The sequence below is a fragment of the Vombatus ursinus genome, unplaced genomic scaffold (genome assembly GCF_900497805.2).
Source record: "Vombatus ursinus unplaced genomic scaffold, bare-nosed wombat genome assembly UNPS02014822.1, whole genome shotgun sequence".
NCBI classification, from domain to species: Eukaryota; Metazoa; Chordata; class Mammalia; order Diprotodontia; family Vombatidae; genus Vombatus; species Vombatus ursinus.
In genome coordinates, this window is record NW_020954600.1 from 2,736,709 (window position 1) to 2,758,835 (window position 22,127).

The following is a 22,127-nucleotide window of genomic DNA, read 5'->3' on the forward strand; positions in this document are numbered from 1 at the left end:
GTGTGTGTGTGTGTGTGTGTGTGTGTGTGTGTGTGTGTGTGTGTGTGAAGGAATGAGGAAGAGACAGGAAGGGAAGGAGAGAGAAGGGGAAGAGAGACAGAGACAGACAGGGAGACAGAGACAGAAAAACACAGAGTCAGCTGTGTCAAGTCACAGAAGTGATGAGATGCTGAATTCAGGCTATGGCAAGCAGCCCAGTTTGCCAGGAACGGAGAGCATGAGAAGGGATATATAATAAACCTGGGGATATTAGAAGAGGCTAGGTAGGCAAGGACTTTCAATGCCAGCCTGAAGAGTTTGCATTTTATCAGAGGCAATGCACAGATAGACAGAAAATGTTCCTGGACACGGGAGTGACCTAAGACTTGGGTTTCCAGATCGTAACCGGGTAGTGGTAGAGCATGGTTTGGAGGGGTAACACTAGAGGTCAGAGGGTAAGTAAGGAGGTTGTTGTGGTAGCCTCGGGGATGAGGGCACGACCAAGGATACTGAGACTGACCTCAGAGAGACTCTGAGGCCAGAGTCATGTCCTTACCTTCGACTATTCCCCTCCTTCACTAAAGGACAATTTCAGCTCTGCTGCCACAGCATAATCTGGTCAATGGTGTTAGCCAAAGCTGGTGTTTTCTGTCTAGTTCTTCCAGCCCCATGCTAGGCTGCCATGAGATCTTGGATAAGTTCTAGACACTGGGCCCAGAGCTAGTTGCAGGGATTCCTGATGCCAGTGACTTGAGTTATGAACCTTGCCACCCCATACCCAAACTGTGAAGGAGACAGGTTGTTTCCAATGCCCTTCCATCTCCTTTTTGTAGAGCCCTTCAATGCAGAATCTGGAAAGGGGCCTTAGAACAAAGAATGTCAGAGCTGGGAAGGATCTTAAAATACAGAATGTCAGAGACATAAAATATGAAATGTCAGAAAAGGGCAGGACCTTAGAACACAAAATGTCAGAAATGGGGGAACATTAGAACACAGTCCTGAGAACACAGACTGTAAGAGCCAGAAGGGACCTAAGACTGAAGAATGCTAGAACTATAAATGGCCTTGGAGACCACCTAGTCCACCCTATTGCCCATTTTACAGATGAAGAAGCTGAGATCCAGAGAGATGAAGTGTCCTGCCTTCAGTTAGTTAGGAGCAAAGCCAGCACTCTTAAAATCCCAGTGTCTTGACTCTTTCCATTACATTTCTGTTCCCACGCCTAAAATATATTTCTGTTTTAACGCCAGCTTTCAATACCTTAGCCCTAAAATAACTTAATTTCCATTTCTCCTCATAGCCAAGCTGCATAAACTACTGTTAAAGGCATGAGTACAGCTTGGGGCTCCTTGGCCAAAGTGCCTCATGATTATCTAAGATACACTGCTATCTAAGATACACTGCTATCTAAGATACACTGCTAACATACAATGCTACCTATGCGGCCCTGGGCAATTCTCTGAGGGTCTAAGTTTCCCCAACTGTAAATAAAGAGGGTTGGAGCAGATGTCCAAGGTCCTTTCTGCTTCCGATGCCTTACGTCCTAAGGTCCCCTCCAGCTCTGACATCATTCCCAGCCCTAACATTATGTTGTGAGATGTGTTCCAGCTTTTGCATTCTGCGATCTGACAATCCTGCGTCTCTTGGGGAACAAGAAGAAAAGTTCAAGTAGAGTTGCCCCAGCTGTCTCAGCTCCTAGCTAGGAGAGCCTCTGAGGGCATCATCAACCAAAGGAGCTTGTCGAGTCCTTGAACCTCAACTGCCTCAAGATTTAGGAAGCTGAGTGGCCTTTCAGACGAAGATCCCGATGAGCAACTGCAGACAGAAACCAGTCTGGCATGTGTGGTGACTGGCACGGTTCACATCTGAATTAAGGTGCCATCTTTAGGATTATAAATAAGCTTAAGGATCTCACGTCATGTGAAAAAACAGCATCTCACTTAAGTACGCAGTAATGTGTTGGCCAGGGATCCAGGGCGGGTGATGAGCTCTTGGGTCCTGGCCAAGTTTTCAAAGGGCAGGAGGATAAAGCAGCCTCTTGGCCCCACCCCACTTCCAGCTCCAGACCAAAATGGGGGATCCTGGGGGAGACTCAGCTGTGAAAGTCCCTTTGGGGGACAATCACCGAAGGAAGCTTCTGCCTCTACCTCCTAAAGGCCAAAACCATTCTTTCCTTTGTGGCATCAGTCCCATCCTAGGCTTCTCTGGTCCTCAGTTTCCTCCCCTATAAAAACAGGGAACCGGACTAAATGGTAATAAAAACCCACCTCTACATAAAGATTTGTAGGTGACAAAGCAACCCTAAAGGATAGATAGTGCAGCTATTATTATAAGCCCTATCTTACAGATGAAGAAACAAGGGCTCCAAGGGGAAAATGTGACTTCTTCAAGATGGTAATGGTCTGTCTCTGGGTCTGACGAGCCAGATGAGCCGCATGACTTCTAAGGTGGGAGGCAGGGGGCACAGTGGAAATGGCACCAGTGATGATGAGCTCAAGAGAAAGGGATCAAGAATCAGGGGATCTGGGTTCAAATATTGACTCTGGCACTTCATAGTCATGTGACCAGGAGCCAAGCCCTCCCCATCTCTGGGTCTGTACTTCCTCATCTAGAAAATGGGTGGGTTGGACTGGAGACCTCTAAGGTCACTTCCAGCTCTGACCCCAGGACCAGGAGTCAGGAGACTGGAGGCCTAGTACCCGCTCTGCCTCTCACTACTTCTCTGTGTCTCTCCATGGACAAGTCACTTTCCATCTCCTGGCCCGCATCTCTAAAGCTCTAGAATGCGAGGGTTGGATGAGGTAATCTCTGAAGTGGCTGCCATTTTGAATAGCCAATGAATCTCTGACAATTTCTGCAATCCCACCCAGTTCTAACATTGTATGACTGACTCTGAAGGGCTAGCAGGTTCTCCCCTCTCTCCCTACCTTTTCTGCTTCACTCCTCACTCACAGCTGTGGGTTTTCCAGGTATGTAGAAAGGTTCTGCAAGTCTCCTGGCTAGGGCCCTTAGCTGCTCCTCTAAGCACATATGGTCTCCCAGGAGCCACCCATTTAAGAACACTTTCTGTGAGCCCCACTGGTGTAAAGTATTATCTCATTGGAGTCTCATTACGGACCATTGCATGGAGACAATTAGCTGCCAAGAAGCAAGAAATTCCCAAGAGAGACTATAGTTCCCCAAGAGGGATCTGGCTTCCTGGGGGGAAACAATCACTTTTCAGAGGTCCATTTGGAACAGTAAGTCCAAACTTCATGGGGAGGGTGGGAAAAGGGCTGTTACCTATTGAAAAGGACAGCATGATATGATGTAAAAAAAACACTGGGTTTAGACTCAAAGGACCTGAGATCGAATCCCTGCTCTGCTATTAAGCAGCCATATGGTCTTGGGCAAATGATTTAATTTCTCTGAGCTTCAGTTTCCTTATCTGTAAAATGACAGGGTTCAATTAGATGACCTTTGAAAGGACCCTTCCAGCCGAGTCTGTGATTTGTGAACTCTTTCAGTGGGGTCCTAGGCTTCTATATGGGATAATCCACATATATGAGGACAGGAGATGTTTGGCCTGAAGATAAAACTTGCTAGGACTTGGCAGCTGTCCTCAGTATATGAAGGGTGGACATGGAGAAGAGACATTAGAATTCTTCTGCTTGGCCTCACAAGGTCAGAAATGGGAGCAGGGGGTGGACGTTTAATTAAAGTGGCCAGCTGAAATCTGATGTAGTGAAATGGGTCAAAGTTAAGAGATGTGGCTTTGGGTCTGTGTAAAGAAAATGTTCTAACCGTAAGAACTGACCAGAAGTGGGATGGGCTCCACCTCGTGAGGGAGTAGACTCCCATCAGTGGAGGTGTTCAAGAGAAGGCTGAGTGCCTGACCATTTGTCAGAGAGTAGAGAAGTTGGACAAGAGATGCCCAATCAGGGAGAGGCTGGCAGGGGTGACCATTTAGAGGCCTTATAGTTATAACTATCAATTGATTAATAAGCACTTAGTAAGTGCTTACTATGTATCAGGTACGATATGAAGGGCTGGAAACATGAAGAAAAAGCCAACATCATCTCTGCCCTCAATAAGCTTACGACATCTAGTGACTAGATAACCTCCTGGCTCCTTCACCCTCCAATATTCTGTTTGAAGGGACCCAAAGGCGACTTAGGTGAGGATGGTCCCTCCCTAGGCCTTTGCAGAGATGGGAGAGGTCCGGGGGGGTGGGACCTTACATATATTGTCAGATTTTATTGATGTAGTAATTGATTTTACTGATTTTTTTTCTCTTTTGCTCAAAATCTTTGTTATAAGTAATGGCTCTCTGGAAGCGAGGATGCAGGGTGGAATTCAGGCAATGTAAAAACAAACGATATCCATGAAAATTTTTTTAAAAAAAATTCTATGGTCCAAAGTCTCTTCTAGTTCTAAGACCCTGTTCTGTGTTCTTTGCTTCCTTCAAGCTTGGGCACTCTGTATTGTAAAGACACTTCAAACTCTAACATCTTACATTCCAAGCTCCAGTTCTAATGATCTACAATTGCATATCTGATCATGAGATGTCTGGATGGATATTATTAATATGACTGGTACAGCTCAAAGAGAACAGTCAGGGAAAGATTCTTAATCCTCAGATATTTTTAATTTTTTCTGAAGAGGGGTCTGGGGAGTGGGGCAGAGGTGGGGATCATACAATTTTTTATGTTGGCCTAAAAAGTGCCCTGTTGTGCAACAATTTTGTTGGGGTCTAGCTTTTGGTTGAGAGAGAGTCAAGGAAGTTGCTTAAATGCATCACCAGTGTCAGAAAATGCCATTGGCAATAGCTTAAAGAAAACACAGCTCCCCCAAATCCCTATCAACCCCTGCACATGCAGCCTTTCAGCAAAAACGGCCTCTGTCATCCCTTGCTGTGAAGTATTAGCTCTTCAGTCCTCCTGAAGAGACTGAATTTCTGAAGTCGCTGCCCAATTGGATCCTTTTGGCTGGAGAGTTATCAACAAAGACTGGGGACTGATGGGAAAATCCTGACAGAGCTGTAAAAGTAAGCTGCATCTTCCTATAATTAGGCACATGTTTATTTTAAAGGGGTATAATTTAACCCCAGTTTCCTGCTAGATAAATACAGAGTTGAAATGCTTTTTAAAATTTGCAGCCCTGGAAAAACAAATTCAGGTTTTGACATGAATAGAGGCCCACATGCTTATTCTGCATGACATCTCCTGAACAGGCCACAACCAAGACTGGTTAAACAAGTTATGAGGCAGTAGGAAGCAGATCTATTCCCTTTTCTGAGCCTCAGTTTCCTGGAAGTCTTCCTAAACAGCCCACACCATGGAGAGTTACATATGAAGGGAAACCTTATGAGGACTCCATGAATGGCAAAAAGTGCTTCTTGGACCAGGAGTTGAGAAATGCCCTTTTGTAACACATTCTCTACTCATATGCTTCACCATCCTTACAATTCCTACCCATAGACTCTGCATGTATTTGTGGACGTGCACCCCTAGGGTTTTTTTTGGGGGGGATGATATTTTATATCAACTGTTCTTACTACATTTCTAATTGAATACCTTTTCTAAACACTAACAGAGTCTACTGGATTGTTGTTGATGGGGAATATTCTAGTGGGGGCTCAGAAACTCCCTCTTAGAAGTACACCCTTGAAGCCCATCAACTGGGAAATAGCTGAACAAGTTGTAGTATATGAACGTGATAAAATACTATTGTTCCATAAGAAATGACGAACAGGCAGACTTCAGAAAAACCTGGAAAGACTTAAATGAACTGATACTGAGTAAAACGAGCATAACCAGGAGAACACTGTACACAGTAACAGAACACTGTGCGATGACTAACTCTGATAGATTTAGCTCTTCTCAGCAATGCAAGGATCTAAGACAACTCCAGAAGACTCATGATGAAAAATGCTATCCACGTCCAGAAAAAGAACTATGCAGTCTGAATGCAGATCCGAGCATACTATTTGCTATCTCCCTCTTTCTTTTTTGTTGTTTCTTCTTTCTCGTGGTTTCTCCCATTGGTTCCAATTCTTCTTTACAACATGACTAACGTAAAAATATATTTAATATGAATGTATATGTAGAGCCTATATCAGATTGCATACTGTCTTGGGTGGGGGGAGGGGAGGGAAGGAGGGAAAATTTAGAGCCCAAAATCTTATGGAAGTTAATGTTAAAAACAAAAAATTAATTAATTAATTTAAAAAGCACACCCCTCAAGATTATGCATAGAACCCTGAGGAAAATAATCCTACTTCTGAGTACCTACCCTATGGGAGAGAGTTCAAGTCAAGGCAGCTAAATGGCATACAAGACAGAGTGCTACACCTGGAATCAGAAAGACCTGAGTCCAAAAGTGGCCTGAGACATGCTGTGTGACCTTGAGCAAGTCACTTAACCTGTCTGCCTCAGTTTCCTCAACTGTACAATAGGGATAGTAATGAATGAAGAATTTATTAAGCACTTACTATGTGCTAAGCACTGGGGCCATAAATGGAATAAGCAGCTCACATTCTAATGGAGGAGATAATACATATGGAAAATTTCAACTGCAAGTCAGATAGAAAAGTCCCATGGTCCTTAAGGTGCAGCAACAAAGCAGATGTTAATGCCTCTTCTTAAATGACATTAATGTCCTACTACCAGGGCTTGGGGGCTCAGGGTCGAGGAAGCTGCTAGTGATTTGAGCTGCCTGGCCCATGCTGCCTCCTGCCTTTCCCTCAGGGGGGCAGCTGCATCTGCCAGGCTGGTTTGTCTGCCTTGGGTGGCAGCTGGTGGGGATGGCTGGCTCCTCCTCCACAGGGGTCACTTCCCCAGATGATGACCATGAGGGCTGGACTGAAAGCAGAAATGGTGGGAAGGGTTAGTGGGGCCATCTGCCTGTTGGTGGTAGTGATGAGGAAAGTGACCCTTTATGAAGATTTCTTCCTACAATAATAGCAGTGGGGAGTGGGCAGGAAGCAGGTCCAGTGGTTTGGAAGGCCCTGCTATTACCAAGGCAAAAATTCCCTCTAAAATAACATTTCCCTCCCAGTACTGTTCTGAGAATAAAATGAGGTATTTGTGAAACGTTTTGCCAATTTTAAAGCGTTATCTAAATGCTAGCTATTAATTAGAGGCAGCTAGGCGGTATAGTGCACAGAGTGCTAGACCAGGCATCAGGAAGACCTGAGTCTGAATCCAGCCTCAGACACTTACTAGCCGTGTGACCCTAGGCAAGTCACATAACCTCTGTCTGCTTCAGTATGATTGTTGTTCAGTCATGTCTGACTCTTTGTGACCCCATCTGGGGTATTCTTGGCAGAGATACTGGAGCGGCTGCCGTTTCCTGCTCCTGCTTCAAGGGGCTAATAAGAACACCTACCTCCTAGGGCTGCTGTAAAGATAACCGAGATAATATGTGTAAAGCATTTTGCAAACCTTAAAGTGCTAGCCACCGATCAGAGCGTAATGCCTATATCAAAAATCAAAAGTCCAGTCCGGGCCTAATCTAACACTGAGTCATCAGGAGGACCTGCCGGGGAAATAAGACAGGCAATCATTGAGGGACAGATGAAAGGAGTTTCTGATTGTTAATCTGACCAGTCACTCCCCTGCTCAATCCACCCCTGGGGCTCCCCATCACCTGGAGGATGAAATAGGAACCAGCCTCTTTGGCTTTCTCAGTCCACCTGTTCCCCACCCAGCTTTCCAGCTTCCCTGGCCATCGCTCCCCTTCCTGGACTCTGCTGTCTGGACAAACTGGTCTTCTCTCTCATCCCGACACTCCAATCTCCATCTGCCATCGCTGTGTGACCCTGGATGGGCTTTTCCCCAGGTCAGGAATGCATGGCTTCTTCACCTCCGCCTCACAGAGAAGCCTTCTCTTTTTCAAGACTCCACTCAGGCACCACCTTCTCCAGGAAGCCCTTCCTAACTCCCTCTAGGAGGGAGGGATTTATTTTGTGTTTATTGTCCTTATATTCAGTTTGTATACATACATACATATATATATACACACACATACATATGTATGTATATGTATTTGTTACCTCACCCAGTAGAATACAGGCAGCTAGGTGGCACCATAGTGCACAGAGCGCTGGGTCTGCATTAGGAAGACTCATCTTCCTGAGTTCAAATCCAGCCTCAGACACTTACTATCTGTGTGAACTTGACCCTGGGCAAGTCACTTAACCCTGTTTGCCTCAGTTTCCTCCTCTGTAAAATGAGCTGGAGAAGGAAATGACAAACAACTCCAATATCTCTGCCAAGAAAACCCCAAATGGGGTCACAAAGAGTCAGACATGATGGCAATGACTGAACAACAACAAATTTTCTTGTGAGTAGGGATTGTTTAATTGTTTGCTTTGTATCCCCAGCACCTGGCACATAGTAGGTGCTTAATAAATACTGACTAAATACTTGTTAATAATAGCCAGATTATTCATCCTAGTAACAAAAGTGGTTTGAAAGAAGATGAAAAGGCAAAACAGAAAGAGGTCAGATGTAACAGAATCACAGAATCTTTGGCATGGGAAGGAACCTTTGAGGTCACTTAGTCCAACCCAGACATGAACAAAAATCCCCTTTGCAACATCCCTGACAAGCTTTCATCCATCTGTGACTAAGGACCTCCAATGAAGGATAGTCCTCCAGCTCCTGAGACAGCTCATATTACTTTTAGATAGCTCTTGTGGTTGATTTTTTCCTCCTATCAAACCAAACCAACCATTTTGCTAGACCTCGCCTGGTCCTAGTTTTGTCCTCTGGGTCCAAGCAATAGTGGTGGACACAGCTGTGAAATGAGAGGACTTACGTTCAAATCCCACCTCTGACACTACTACCTGCGTGACCCCTTCTGCGTAAAAAGAGAGAGCTAAACTCCTCTATATCTAAATCTATCATTCTATGAGAGCATCTGATTCTTTTTCCATGTTGTGGGCCCTTTAGCTACCTGAAGACAGCGATCATTCCTTTAAATCTTTTCTTTTCCAGGCTAATCTTCTCCAGTTTCTTCAAATGACCCTCACTGGCCTGGACTCCAGGCCCTTTATTATCTTTCTGGTTGTTCTCCTCAGAATGCTCTACAGATTACTGATCTCCTTAAAATGAGATACTCAGAAATGAAAACAGGCAAATACAGTGGGATTGTTGCCCCTCTATCCCTAGATGCTAGGCCTCTCTGAAAGCAGCTTAAGGACTGACTCCCTTTCTTGGCTGGCACATCTTACTTCAGACACTTAGTAAATTTGCAGTCTACTCAGCCTTCCAGATTTGCTTTGACATAAACTGCTTATTGAGCCTGATTTCCCCATCTTGTACTTCTGAAGTATATTTTTTCAACTCCAATATAGAATTTTATCTTACACTAATACTATTGTGCTATAAGAAATAATGAAGGGGGCAGATGCAGACCTAGGAGACCAATTTACACAATAACAACAACATTGCAAAGAAAAACAGCTTGGAAAGACTTGGGAACTCTGAACAACACAATGATCAACCGAATTCCAGAAGACTCACGATGAAACATATTCTCACTTCCTGATAGAGAGCCGATGGACTCAGGAGTGCAGATTAAGATACACACACACACACAGACACACACACACAGACACACACACACACACACAATTTTGACAGGGTCAATGTGGGAATTTATTTTGCTTGACTGTATGTGTTTAAACAGGGGTTTTGTTTTTCTTGCTTTCTCATGGGGGTTGGTAGGGAAGGACAGGAGAGTTGGGAGGGAAAGAAGGTGGATCTTCACTTGAAATGAAATACAATTTAATTTTTTAAAAAGCATGTTTTTCAATCAAAGGCAAGCTCACTGACAAAGCTGCAGACTCCATTCTTTGCTTTCTTTTGTGAAAACTAACCCTTCACTAGTCATGCAGCATCTCTCCCATTCTCCAGGTCCTTTTAAAAATCCTAATGGTTCAGCAATCACATCTCCCAATGCTTTCAGCGCCTCGGGACATGGTTAATCTAGTCTAAGTGACTTGAATTCATAAAGGACCGCGAGGTGTTCTCTTACTATTTCCCTATTTATATTGGCTATCAACTGCCTTTTAATCATATTGTTCTGTCTTTTTCAGTGTAAGAATACTTCTCCTTGGCAGATAAAATAGAAGCAGAGTGAGAGCTGAGCAGCTCCAGCTTCCTGTGTCGTCCTCAATGATGCTGTCATCAACTCATCCACGTTGAGGGGCATGCCAACCTCATCTCTGATCCTCGTTGTTTGCCTCATGCAGCCAAAAAAAATTTCTTTTGATCTTTGCTTTTCTGAACATCTTCAGTTCACTCTGGGATCCTGATGCCATTTTTAATGGACCATGCCACCATCTTCTTCTATCTGTTCAGAAAATTTTAAAAACTGAAGTTGGTTGACAAGTACCGTGTGTATCCACATCCCCTTCTTCTCTAGATTTGTTGGGTCTTCTGTCTGGACGTAATTCTTGGGAGCTTTCTGCCCCTTTTGAACTGACTTCCTTCATACAGTTTTAATCCATGGAATCCTAGCTATCCTTTTTCAGAACACTTTTGCTATTTGCTTTCCCACAGCCTAGAGTTCATGTCAGAGTATGCCAGGCTTTTCCTTCTTTCTCCATCAGAAAGTCCAGGAGACAGTGATCATTTCCCTCCAAGATTCTCATCATGTATACTTTTAGCAACCAGTTTCTCATATTAGAGAGAAATTTATCTAGAAGAGAATTTTCTCTTGTTGATTCTTCAGCCTTTTGAAGGATGAAATTATCATTAAGTCCAGTCAAGGGCAGTGAGGTGGCGCTGCAGTGGATAGAGCTCCCGGCCCGGAGTCAGGAAGACTCATCTTCCTGAGTTCAAATCTGGCCTCAGACTTACTACCTGTATGAACATGGGCAAGTCACTTCACCCTGTTTGCCTCAGTTTCTTCATCTGTAAAATGAGCTAGAGAAGAAAATGGCAAGTATACAGTGTCTTCGCCAAGAAAATGGGGTCACAAAGAATCAGACACAACTGAAACGACCGCACAACAACAATAGCAACCAATCAAGATATGTGACTTCTCTGCTTTTGGCAGATGGAAAATTATATCTGAATCCATGAAGTTCCCCATTACTACTCCACCTTGTTTTGTGACTGGATTGCCATCTGTTTCCTGAACTTGTCTACTTCCTCTATTTGAATGTATGTATGAATAAAAGGGGAAAAGAGTGATAAAGAGCATAAGGGAGAGAAAATACATATCAGATAGCAGTGGCCAGGGAAAGGGTATTTTGGTTTGGAAAGTTACAGGGATGGTAAGTAGAGCCGTATCATACTTTAAAGTAGCAACGGCAGTATTGGTTTGATTGTGATGCTAGAAGCTGGAGGTGGTGGAGACAGAAACGCTAGAAAGTACCAGCATGGCAGCAAGGAAGAATGGGGAGTCAAGGAAAGCATGGCTGGAGCCTGCCTGGATGTAGTGGGCCCCCTGAAGCCCTTACCCATCAGGACATCAGGGTCTCAGGGTCGGAGTTTGGAAGCTTTAAGGGTTAGGACCTCCAGGTCATTGTCTCTTTTCCAGATGGCAGGGTGGCTGGTGAGGACATGGCCAGGGAAGAGTCAGCTTCAACAGGGAACTTCTGTTCTTGCCTCTACTGAGTTGCACCCAAACGTTCTCCCACTGTGCTTCTCTACCCTGGTGTCTATATTTTCTCACATGTGTATATCTCTTTTAAAGAATTTTAACATTGATTTTACTGATTTTTTTTGTTTTTACATAACTTTTATTTCTTAATTCCCCCTTCCCCCAGTTAGAGTTATCCCTTATAACAAAAAATAAAAAAGAGAGGGAAAAAAAAACAGTTCATCAGAACTAATCAACACATTAATCAAGTCGGACAGTACGTGCACTGTCCCGCATCCAAAGTCCCTTCACCCCAACCCACTTCAAAGTTTCATATTGTTTTCCATAAGGTATATGCACTCACAGAGGTGGCATAATGGGCTGAGAGCTAGATTCAGAGTCAGAGAGACCTGGGTTCAAGTCCTAACTTTGATACAAACTGACTGTGAGGTCCTGGACAAGTCACTCGCCATCTCAGGGCCCATTATGAACAATAAAGACTCTTAAGTTTCCAACAGATGCTGATTTGCATTGGAAGAAGGTGCTTCCTCAAAGGACATTCCCTATACCAATGAAATCCAAGATCCAAATAAAGAACAATCCCTTCTCTGCCCCCAAGAGCCACAAACTAGTTTTAGGTTTCATTTCAAATATGCCTCCTTGAGCTGGGCTCTCTATTTCACCTTGTTCATTACCCATATTTTGCACATTTGTGTATAGGTCTTCGGTTTAACCACTGTCCAAGTCTTTGAGTGCTCTATGCTATAGGAGTTAGTCACCGTGGTAGGTAGATTGCTGGATATCTGCGGGCAGTTTTCTCCCTCGCTCTCCTTTTTTATCTTGAAGAGCTTTTGATTAGATTGGCAAATGTTCTAAGCAAATTAATTCTTACCAGCCTTTGTTAGGTGTGCTTCATCTCTGGCCAGGAGTGTCATTTCTATATTCTAAGCTAAGTAAAGTCCAACCATGTTCCAGATCAGACATCAGCTTCTGACTCAGCAATGTGCTTTTGTTTCTGAAACCCTTGAATTCAGCTGGCAATGGTCATGAGGATACTGTCGATGTTCCTCATGCTCAAGACTTGAAATCTTTGGCCAGGCTTACTAGATTTATCATGGAAATACCATTTTTGTGGTAACAACAGATAGTTGTTACTTGTTTTCATAAGTGTTGGGAGAGTCTCTGCTGTGCTCTGGACACACCAGTCAACAGCCAACCAATCTTTCTATTAAGATCAGGTCACCAAGGAGCTGCCTCAGGACCCCCTGGCACAGTCACCAACCACCACTATGGACCCTCAGTGGAAAGCTCTCCTCTGGCAACATCTCTTGATCTACTAGACCCTTTAGGAGCCAGAGAAGCTGTTTCTTTTTCATTAGGTTCAGTCCCTTCCTCCTTGGAAGAGTCTCCTATCTGTGGTGATGATCCAAGTGTTCATCAGTCCTTTCTCTTCTCCTGGGTCACATCTGTCTACTCCTCAACCTCCCGGCACAGGTCAGGATGGCTCTCTGCTTGTCCACCATCTTTATCTTGCAGTTTTCCACACAAAAGCCCTTCTTTCCTTTTTTAAAGTAACATTTCACCAACCCTGATAACGTGGAGAGTGGTCAAGTGTCCTTGGGCCCTTCACTTTGTGCACAGATCACCATCACTGGTCCTTCTAGTCCAACCCTCTGCCCAAACAGGAATTTCCTCTAAAACATGTCAAGTCAACAAGCATTTATTAAACACCAACTATTTTCCAGGCATTGTGCTAAACGCTGGGGATACAAAGAAAGGCAAAAGACGGTGCCTGCCTTCAAGGAGCTCCCAGTCTAGCAGGAGAGACAACATGCAAACAAATGTGTACAAACACTCTTTATACAGGATCAATTGAAGCCAATGCACAAGGGGAAGGCACTAACATTGAGGAGGGCTGGGATAGGCTTCTGCAGAAGGTGAGATGTCAGCTGAGACCCGAAGGAGGTCAGGGAAGCCATGAGAGGGAGACAAGGAAGGAGAGAGTTCCAGGCTTGGGGGATAGCCAAGAAAAAGTGCTTGGAGCTGGGAGATGGAGTCTTATATGTGTGAACAGCAGTGAGACCAATGTCACTGGATTACAGAAAGGTATGGGGCAAGTTATGAAGGGATCTGAATGCCAGAGAGTTTTACATTGGATCCTGGAGGCAATAGGGGGCCTACGATTGACTGAATAGGGGGTGACATAGTCAAACTTGTGCTTTGAGAAGATCAATTTGACAGCTGAGTGGAGGACAGACTACAGTAGGGGACAACTGGAGGCAGAGATCAATCAGCAGGCTATTGAAATAGTCCAGACATCAGGTGATGCAGGCAGCACCAGGGTACCAGCAGTGGTAGGGCAGAGATAATATAAAGATATTACAAAGAAATGACAGTATTTGACAACAGATTGAATACTGGGGGTGAGAGAGACTGAGGAGTCCAGGATGACAGCTAGGTTGTATGCCCTCCACAGTAACAGGGAAGTTAGGAAGAGGGGAGGGGAAAAAGATAATTAGCTCAGTTTGGGACATTTTGAGCTTAAGATGTCTGACAGACGTTCTGCTCAAAATGTCCAGCAGGAAGTTGGGGGTGTGAGACAGAGGTCAGCAGAGAGCTTAGGGCAGGATAAGGAATAAGCAAACTTGAGAATCATCAGCATAGATGACTACTGAATCCAGGGTCGCGGATGAGATCACCAAGCGAAATGGTCTAGAGAGAGAAGAGGGTCCAAGACACATCCTTGGGGGATACTCAACAATTAGCAAGCATGACCAGAATGAAGATGCAGTAAAAGAGATTGAGGAGTGGTCTGATAGGTAGGAGGAGAACCAGGAGATAGCCGTGTCACAAAAACCAAGGGAGAAGAGAGAATCTAAGAGGAAAGGGTGGTCAATACCCCCGACAAGTAGGGTTTCTGGAATCTGCTTAGTGACCAGACTAAAATCCCCCAGATAGCTGTATAGACAGACTTCAGAAGAGGAAAAACAGTGAGCGTGTGAATGGCCATGGAGGGCCTGATGGCAATAAAACCAGAAAACCTCACCCTGAAACCCACTTGAATTGAAATTTGATGGTGCAGTTGATAGAGCGCTGGGCCTGGAATCAGGACGACCTAAAGGCCACATCTGCCTCAGATACTCTCTGTCTGTGGGACTCTGTGAAAGGCACCAACTCTTCACTTCAGTTTCTTCCTCTGTAACATGGAGATAAGGACAGTACCCCCTCAAAGGGCTGTAGTGAGATTCAAATGAGCCAACACGAAAACATAAAAACATTTTGCACACCTTAATGTTATTTCACTGCTAGCTATCGTAATAGTTATTATCACAAGGAACTGAGAATAAAATATGGCTACTAGGGGCTGGCTGCTTGCACGCATGGGGTCTTTTCTACTTCAAAGCCCATACTATCTAGGAAGTCACTTCACTAAGCCTCAGTTTCCTCATCTGTCAAATGGGGGTAATAATACTCGGGTTTTCAATCTCATAGTGTTGTTTTGATGAAGTAGTTTGTAAACCTTAAAATGCGACAGAAATTTGAGTTGTTGCTAATCAAATCAGGAGCATGTTTCCCTTTCATCTCCCTGCTGCAATATGGTCATCTCTACCCCTCCCATCCTCCCAGTGCTATGAAGATATCTATTTATCTTGGACTTACAGAATATCACAAAAGAAAGTAACACTGAGTTTCTGTTCCAGATATAGCCACCTGGAAAAAGAAGACTGCTTTCTACCAAAGAAGATCTAGGTAAAGAAGAAAGAGGACTAGATCTGGAGTCAGAGGCACTGAGTTCGAATCATGATTTAGGTATAGACTGATGATCACTGATGGCCCTTATCCTGAGATTTTGTCACTCTGGTATACTTACCAGCTCTGGGACTTGAAGCAAATTACTCCCTCATTCATGCCAGAATGGAAGGGATCTTAGGAAAATAGAACAAAGAACGTCAGAAGGGACCTTAGAAATCTGAAGAAATGATCATTTTCTATTTAACCAGCAGGGGCACTGCTGAGCAAGTACTTGACCCTATTGTTGAGGGCCGAAGGACTGGTAGCCCCCAGTCCTGCTGGGTGATTCTCTGCTCTGCCCTACATTAAGAGGCACTTTGCTAATACTAATCCTTCTGCGGTTCTCAGAGTGCTAACTCCCTCTATCCTATTAGCTTCACTCCTGGGGGGGGGGCAGGGGGTGGTGTCCTTAGTTTAAGGGTATAGTGTCTGTGTGTATTTATCTCATTACATTTGTGGCTCATGGTGTCTCTGCCTACCGGGAAAACTGACCCCTTCTGGTACTTCCTAGTTATCAATGGGCTTCAATCACACACAAGTTCAGTTATAACACAGTCAATCACACAAGCATGGCCTTGCTATATGCAGTTTTGTACTCATAACTTTAGAAAGAAAAGGAAAATCTATACATGTTGAAACAATCTTCACTCGGGCCCTTGAGATCCAAGCAACCTCAAACCTGTCTGGAGGCACACCCCTCCAACCAGAACACTCAGTCTCTCCGGATACAGGGAGAGGTAGCAGTTAGATACTCATGGAGTCCATGAAGTAAGTGCCAGTGTTCTTGGTTGGATTCCATCCTGGGCTATCCATCACTACTCGTCCAGTATTCTAAGGCTGGCAAGTGCATGGGATGTGGTCAGTCTTTACTCTGCTCCACATCAGTGATAGTGAGGGGTGGGATCTCCACACACTTAACTGATTATCTCAGTTTAGGGCCCAAGGGAAATATGCATAGGCATCCAAGCACCACGATGTGTCCTCATCATCTATAACCTTGCTCCTTCTTTTCCAATTCACACACCAGCCTAGTCACTCCCCTTCTTCTGTTTTTAGTCTCTGGAGAAAAAGCCTCATGGTCATGGTCCTTCAACTTTCTCCAAAGCTTTACAGGCAGGGTCAACCTTACTTGGACAACCCATTCACGTTCTTGTCTTCTCCTGGTCTCCAACAAGAAGGAGGTCACATATACAGATGAAGAAACTGACATTCAGAAAGATTAATACACAGAGCTAGCAAGAAGCAAACATTTTGTGTTTTCAAAACCTAGTTGTTTGTCTTCAAGTCTATGGGTCTTCTCACTAGCAAGGATTACACTCCAAATCTTCCGGCTCCCATTCCAAGAGAGTTAGATGGATATTAGAGGTCATGTAGTCCAGACTCTCGCCTCATGAAGCAGAGCCTTCCTTCTTCCCTCTCCTTCCAAAAATCATCATGCTCCATTCTCCATTCATTGTTCAAGCTGATGTGGATGATCTCACCATATTCATGTACTTACAATTTCCCTTTCTAGCCTTATATTACTGTCCTTCATGTACTCTACAGTCTAACCAAACTTTTTTGTTGTTCCTTGCCCATGATTTTCGGCCTTCCATTTCCACGTGGAGACACTTTTGCACAGGCTGCTCAAACAGCTTGGCTGATGTTCCACTTTCCACATTTGGCCTTTCTTGATCACAGCTTCCCAGCTGCCAGTGACGCCTTCCAAAAATTACCTTGTATTAAATTTGTATCTATTTTCTATACATTTATTTATATACGTGTTGTCCCTCCCATGGAATAAAAGCTCCTTGAGGGCAGGAAATATTTCAAGCTTGTATTTGTATTGCCAGCCCCTGGTATAGAGCTTGATTATTGTTGTTTAGTCATTCCAGTTGTGTCTGACCCTCTGTGACCCCATTTGGAGTTTTCTTGGCAAAGATACTGGAATGGTTTGTCATTTCCTTTTCCAGCTCAATTTACAGTTGCAGAAACTGAGGCAAACAGAATTAAGTGACTTGCCCAGGGTCACACAGCTAGTAAATCATCTGAGGCCAGATTTGAACTCATGAAGATGAGTCTCCCTGACTTCAGGCCTGACACTCTAGCCACTACATCACCTAGCTGCCCCATGGCATATGGTATACACATAATAAATGCCTACTGACTGGCTGTTTGATGTAGGAGCCTACAGGATCCTCCCTGGAGAGAAAATTGCTCAGGAGTCAAGGAGTATCCTCCTCTGGTTTGTCTCTCTGGCCCTGGTTAAGCCACAGTACTAGCATTTGTGTATTCTGTATCATATTTGCCAACGATGATGAGATAGACTGAGGAAATCAATAGCAGATTTATGCAAAGCCAAATTCTCAACACATCAGGAGTCTTCTATGCATAAAGGAAGGCTAGAGGAAGCCAAAACTCATTGTACTAGACCGATTTTCTATCCATTCTGCGGATGTTTCAGGAATGCAGAGGGCTGGCAGAAGAGCAGAAATTAAGATTCAACTGTGTACACGAAATTCTTAGAGACACGTTTGGGAAATGAGAATGAAATCAACCCAGAAACAAAATCCTCTGAGAAGTCACCAATAAGCTCGCTTGAGAGGTCTTGCCTTAAGTGCTCCGGACACACATAGTGAAAGAATGGAAACAGGCTTTCTGAAACTAAACAGAAGGAGACCCCTAGAGGATCACTCCAAAACATAGAGAATCCACAGAGATGGAAAACAGAGCCATCCTGACCCCAAACCCAAGCTGTTGGCACCTCTCCAGTGGCTTATCATGTAATACTGTCTACGAGTTAGATGTGTTTGTGTCTTATTTCTGCTAGACTCAGGGCTCTGTGGGAGAAGGGAACTCTCTTTCATGCTCATGTTCTCCCTTCCCTAGCACAAGACTTGGCAGATATTAGATGCTCAGTCCTCTTGGTACAGCGGAGAGAAGACCTGCTGTGGAGGCAGGAAGACCTGTGTTCAAGCCCTGCTTGGATCCCGTAATTCTGGATGAGTCACTCACTCTCCGAAGGTGCCAGGCAGCTCTTGAGGAGCATAAGGGGCAGAAAGAGGCTCTCCCGGTGGAGGGAGTTTGCATATTGGATGCCCTCTACACCAATGAAAACACAGGACTGGGCCAAAAGTAAATTCTACAGATTCAATTCAGCAAGCATTTATTAAGCATCTACACCCTAGGGTCTGGTACAATGTCCTGCGTGCAAGAGATGCTTAATAAATGCTTGATGAATGAAAGAATGAAGGACTGAAGAATGTCACAATGCAATCACGCGCTGGAAGATGCCAATTAGTCGACCAGCCTGCCTTCAGTGGGGCTGCAGCCTTTGCCCACTCAATTCCTTCCCATATGCTCACATCAGGTCCATCTTCTTAATGTCCAGTTCTGGTCACATCACGACCCTGGTCAAAGACCTTCAGCAGCTCCTTCCTGCCCACCAGGTACTCTCCCCACACCTAGGTTGGCATTTAAGGCTTTCTACAATCTAGCTCTAATCTGCCCCACCCAGGATCCAGTCTCTGTGAAACTTTCCCTAATCCTACGGCCAGAGAGGTCTCCTTTTCAAACTATCAGATCACTTTATACCTTTCCTATATACTTGTCATATTCCTATTCTGAATTACAGTTATTTGTGTTAGCATCGGAGTGGAAATCAACAGTGTGAACCCTGGTTCTGCCACTTTCTGACGGCATGATTTTGGGCTAACCACAGGCATTACCTGAGACTCTGTGTCATCATCTGTAAAATAGAGTCATGAATACTTACACAGTGACCTTCCTGGGCAATCACGAAGAAAGTAGATCATGAACCATCAAGTGCTATAAAAAGAATAAAGTATGAGGAGGAGGAGGAGGAGGAGGAGGAGAAGAAGGAGGAAGATACTGTTCCTGTTCTATAGTTTAATGGTGGAGGTAAATGGTTTGAGTCCAGGGGGCTGTGTCTCATTTGCCTTTGCAGCTTCAGACGTGCACAGTGTATGTGCTATGTACATAATAGATGCCCCATAACCATTTCTTCGAATGAATTTAATGGAGTCCCAGAAATAGAAGTCTGACGCTGACTCAAGTAAACTTCTATCAAATGAGACTAGTTCCTGTTTTATCCCTAATACACTAAGACCTTCTGGCTTCCTGTTTTGTCTCCAAGATCCAGGACTCCACATTACAGGACATGTATGGTGACTTCAGGGCTGGCTGTCAAAGGGATGTCACATAGTACAAGAAAGTGTCTCCAATGCCACGTCTTAAGTGGGTAAGCCATGAACTAACTGGAAGGAGTTTAGAGAAGAGTAAAGCAAGTGACTCTAGGGCAAGGCTGGCCAGAATTCCAGAAAGAAGACCACAATGGTGGTCCAGACCAGAAGCCACAAGAATAAGTAATCACTGAGCAATTAGTCTCAGAATGCCATAACATCTATAGTGCCTTTATTGGCTGTTGCAAAGCCTCTGACTTAGTCCCATACTGGACTTTGTGGACTCTTGAGGAGAGAGTGAGCCTGACATCTTTATCCAGCTCTGCCTAACTTAAATCCAATCCATGTGCAAGTCAAGACATCACCCTATGATGTCATGGGTCCTCTTTGAGAACAAAGGACGAATAACAACAACTTATGGCTTATTCATGTACTGCAAACACAGAGAATAGACTCAAGTACAATGAAAATGCTAGAGTGGCTGATGACAACATGTAAAGCTCTTCTCTATTTAAAACATGCTGCCCGTGACGATGTCAAAGACAACTGATAAATGTTGGTGTTTTTCAAGGAGAGTTTAAGCCTGTTATGGTTCTGCCTACCTTTAAATTCATTATCATCTCTTCCAAATAAAGCTAGGAATGAAAGAGGCAGTTGGACCAAAACGTCTTATCAATTATTTGACATATGTGGATGATATCAAGCTATATGGCTTCATCAAAAGACACATTAAACTTCTTCTCATGTTGTCTTTTTCCAATGTTTTTTTTTAAAAAATGTTGTATGGACTCTCTAAGTAGAGAATTCTTAATGTGCTGCAAATGAAGATGGAGACTGAATGCTCCAAGAGCTTGAATCTAGAAGTCAAGTTGAAGCAATGGATGAAGGCAACAATTACAACAAATACCTTGGTCTCCTCCTTCAGGCAAAACAAATCAAACATAAAACTACCAAAGAGAATTAACAGAAGATAGAGACCAATACTGTAAGGCAGGCGTTAAAAAAAATGAACACTTTCTCACCTATCAAAAAGACTGATAGACATTCTCATAACACACACTAAACAGTTATTTTAAAACCTACAGAAATATTTTTGGAACAAGCAGACACCACTTCACAGAGAAACAGCAAAGGCTGATAATGGGTACACTCCATTGGATTTATCTAATGTAGCTAAGAGCACTTTCCCACCATCTGATGAGTGGAATCCAAAGGTCCTCTGCAGACAACATCCATGTGAACTCTACTAACACCACATCCAAAAAGAAACAATGAACAAATGACTGGGTCATGTGATTGTTTATGGAAACAGGATTAGAATTTATGGTGTCAATTCAGAACCATGTCAGTGCCCCCAAATTACAGAAAGTGTATCCATTTTTTTTTTTTAGGCAGTTGGGGTTAAGTGACTTGCCCAGCGTCACACAGCTAGTAAGTGTCAAGTGTTTGGTCTGAGCCGCATTTGAATTCAGGTACTCCTGACTTCAGGGCTGGTGCTCTATCCACTGCGCTACCCAGCTGCCCCCTAGAAAGTTTATCCTTAAGAAGTCTATCTTTGGTGATCAATGTAGATTATGCAATGAATCAACAGATTGCATATAATATGGAAATAACCAAGGACCTAGATATGACCTAGAATTATATATCAGAAGCTCACTATCTCTCATGAATTGATGGAGACAAATGCCCACATTACAAATACAGTCTTCAAAATATCCTAGAGAACTCAACGAATAAATTGTATTGGAACCAGAGCATTATCCCAGACCCAGACCAAACTGTTGGCTCCAATGGCCTGCACAGAACACAGATCTTTAAGAACTTAAGCACAGTATTTTTAATAAATGTTACCATACCAAGTACTCATTACTCCATGCTATGTGGAGTCATAGAGACCTAGCAAAAGAAATAACAGCTATGAGGGAATGGGATAAGGCATTTCTCATCCTGAAATTAGGCCTGCTCCTGGAGCTGTCCCAAAGATGCTTGCTTATGGGGAAGAGGAGCTCACAACCCCTATTTTTATTCAACTATAAAAAGTAGTTATTTTACCCACATTGGCAAAAGCCCACAGAATATTACATATAAAAGAATAATAGCAGGATAGTGACTTGTTCCAGGACCATTTTTATCTGATTTCTATCAAACAGACAAGAAAAAGAAATTTTCAGTGGTAATAATAGGAAAAGAGGAGGCGGAAGAAGGTGAGAACTATGAAGAGCTGACATTGACATAGTGCTTCAAGGTTTGCACAGTGAGGCATCATCATTTGGGCAGCACAATAACCTTGTGAAGTGAGAGCTACAGATACCCTTAGACTCATTTTCCAGATAAGGAAATGGAATCTCACGGAGGTTAAGTAACCTGCCCAATGCTGTATACCACCAATGGTCTGAGACAGGAGTCACACTAGGTCCCAGTCCAGTGCCCTGTCCACTAGGCCACACCAGTCTCTCCACAGCTTAGGAGACGGTCTTCATGAACGGCTATGGTCAATAAATCATCGGCTGGTCATCCACCCTCTAATGATAAGCTTTTCTGAACTTAACAGGGCTGACCCTCAAATGACAAATACACAGTGTGTTTCCAGGCTCACAC

At 43.9% G+C, this 22,127-nt stretch overlaps 1 pseudogene; it reads right to left on the reverse strand.

The window, feature by feature from the left end:
- Positions 1 to 22,127, reverse strand: part of LOC114024624 — a 356,699-nt pseudogene that overhangs the window by 309,577 nt on the left and 24,995 nt on the right.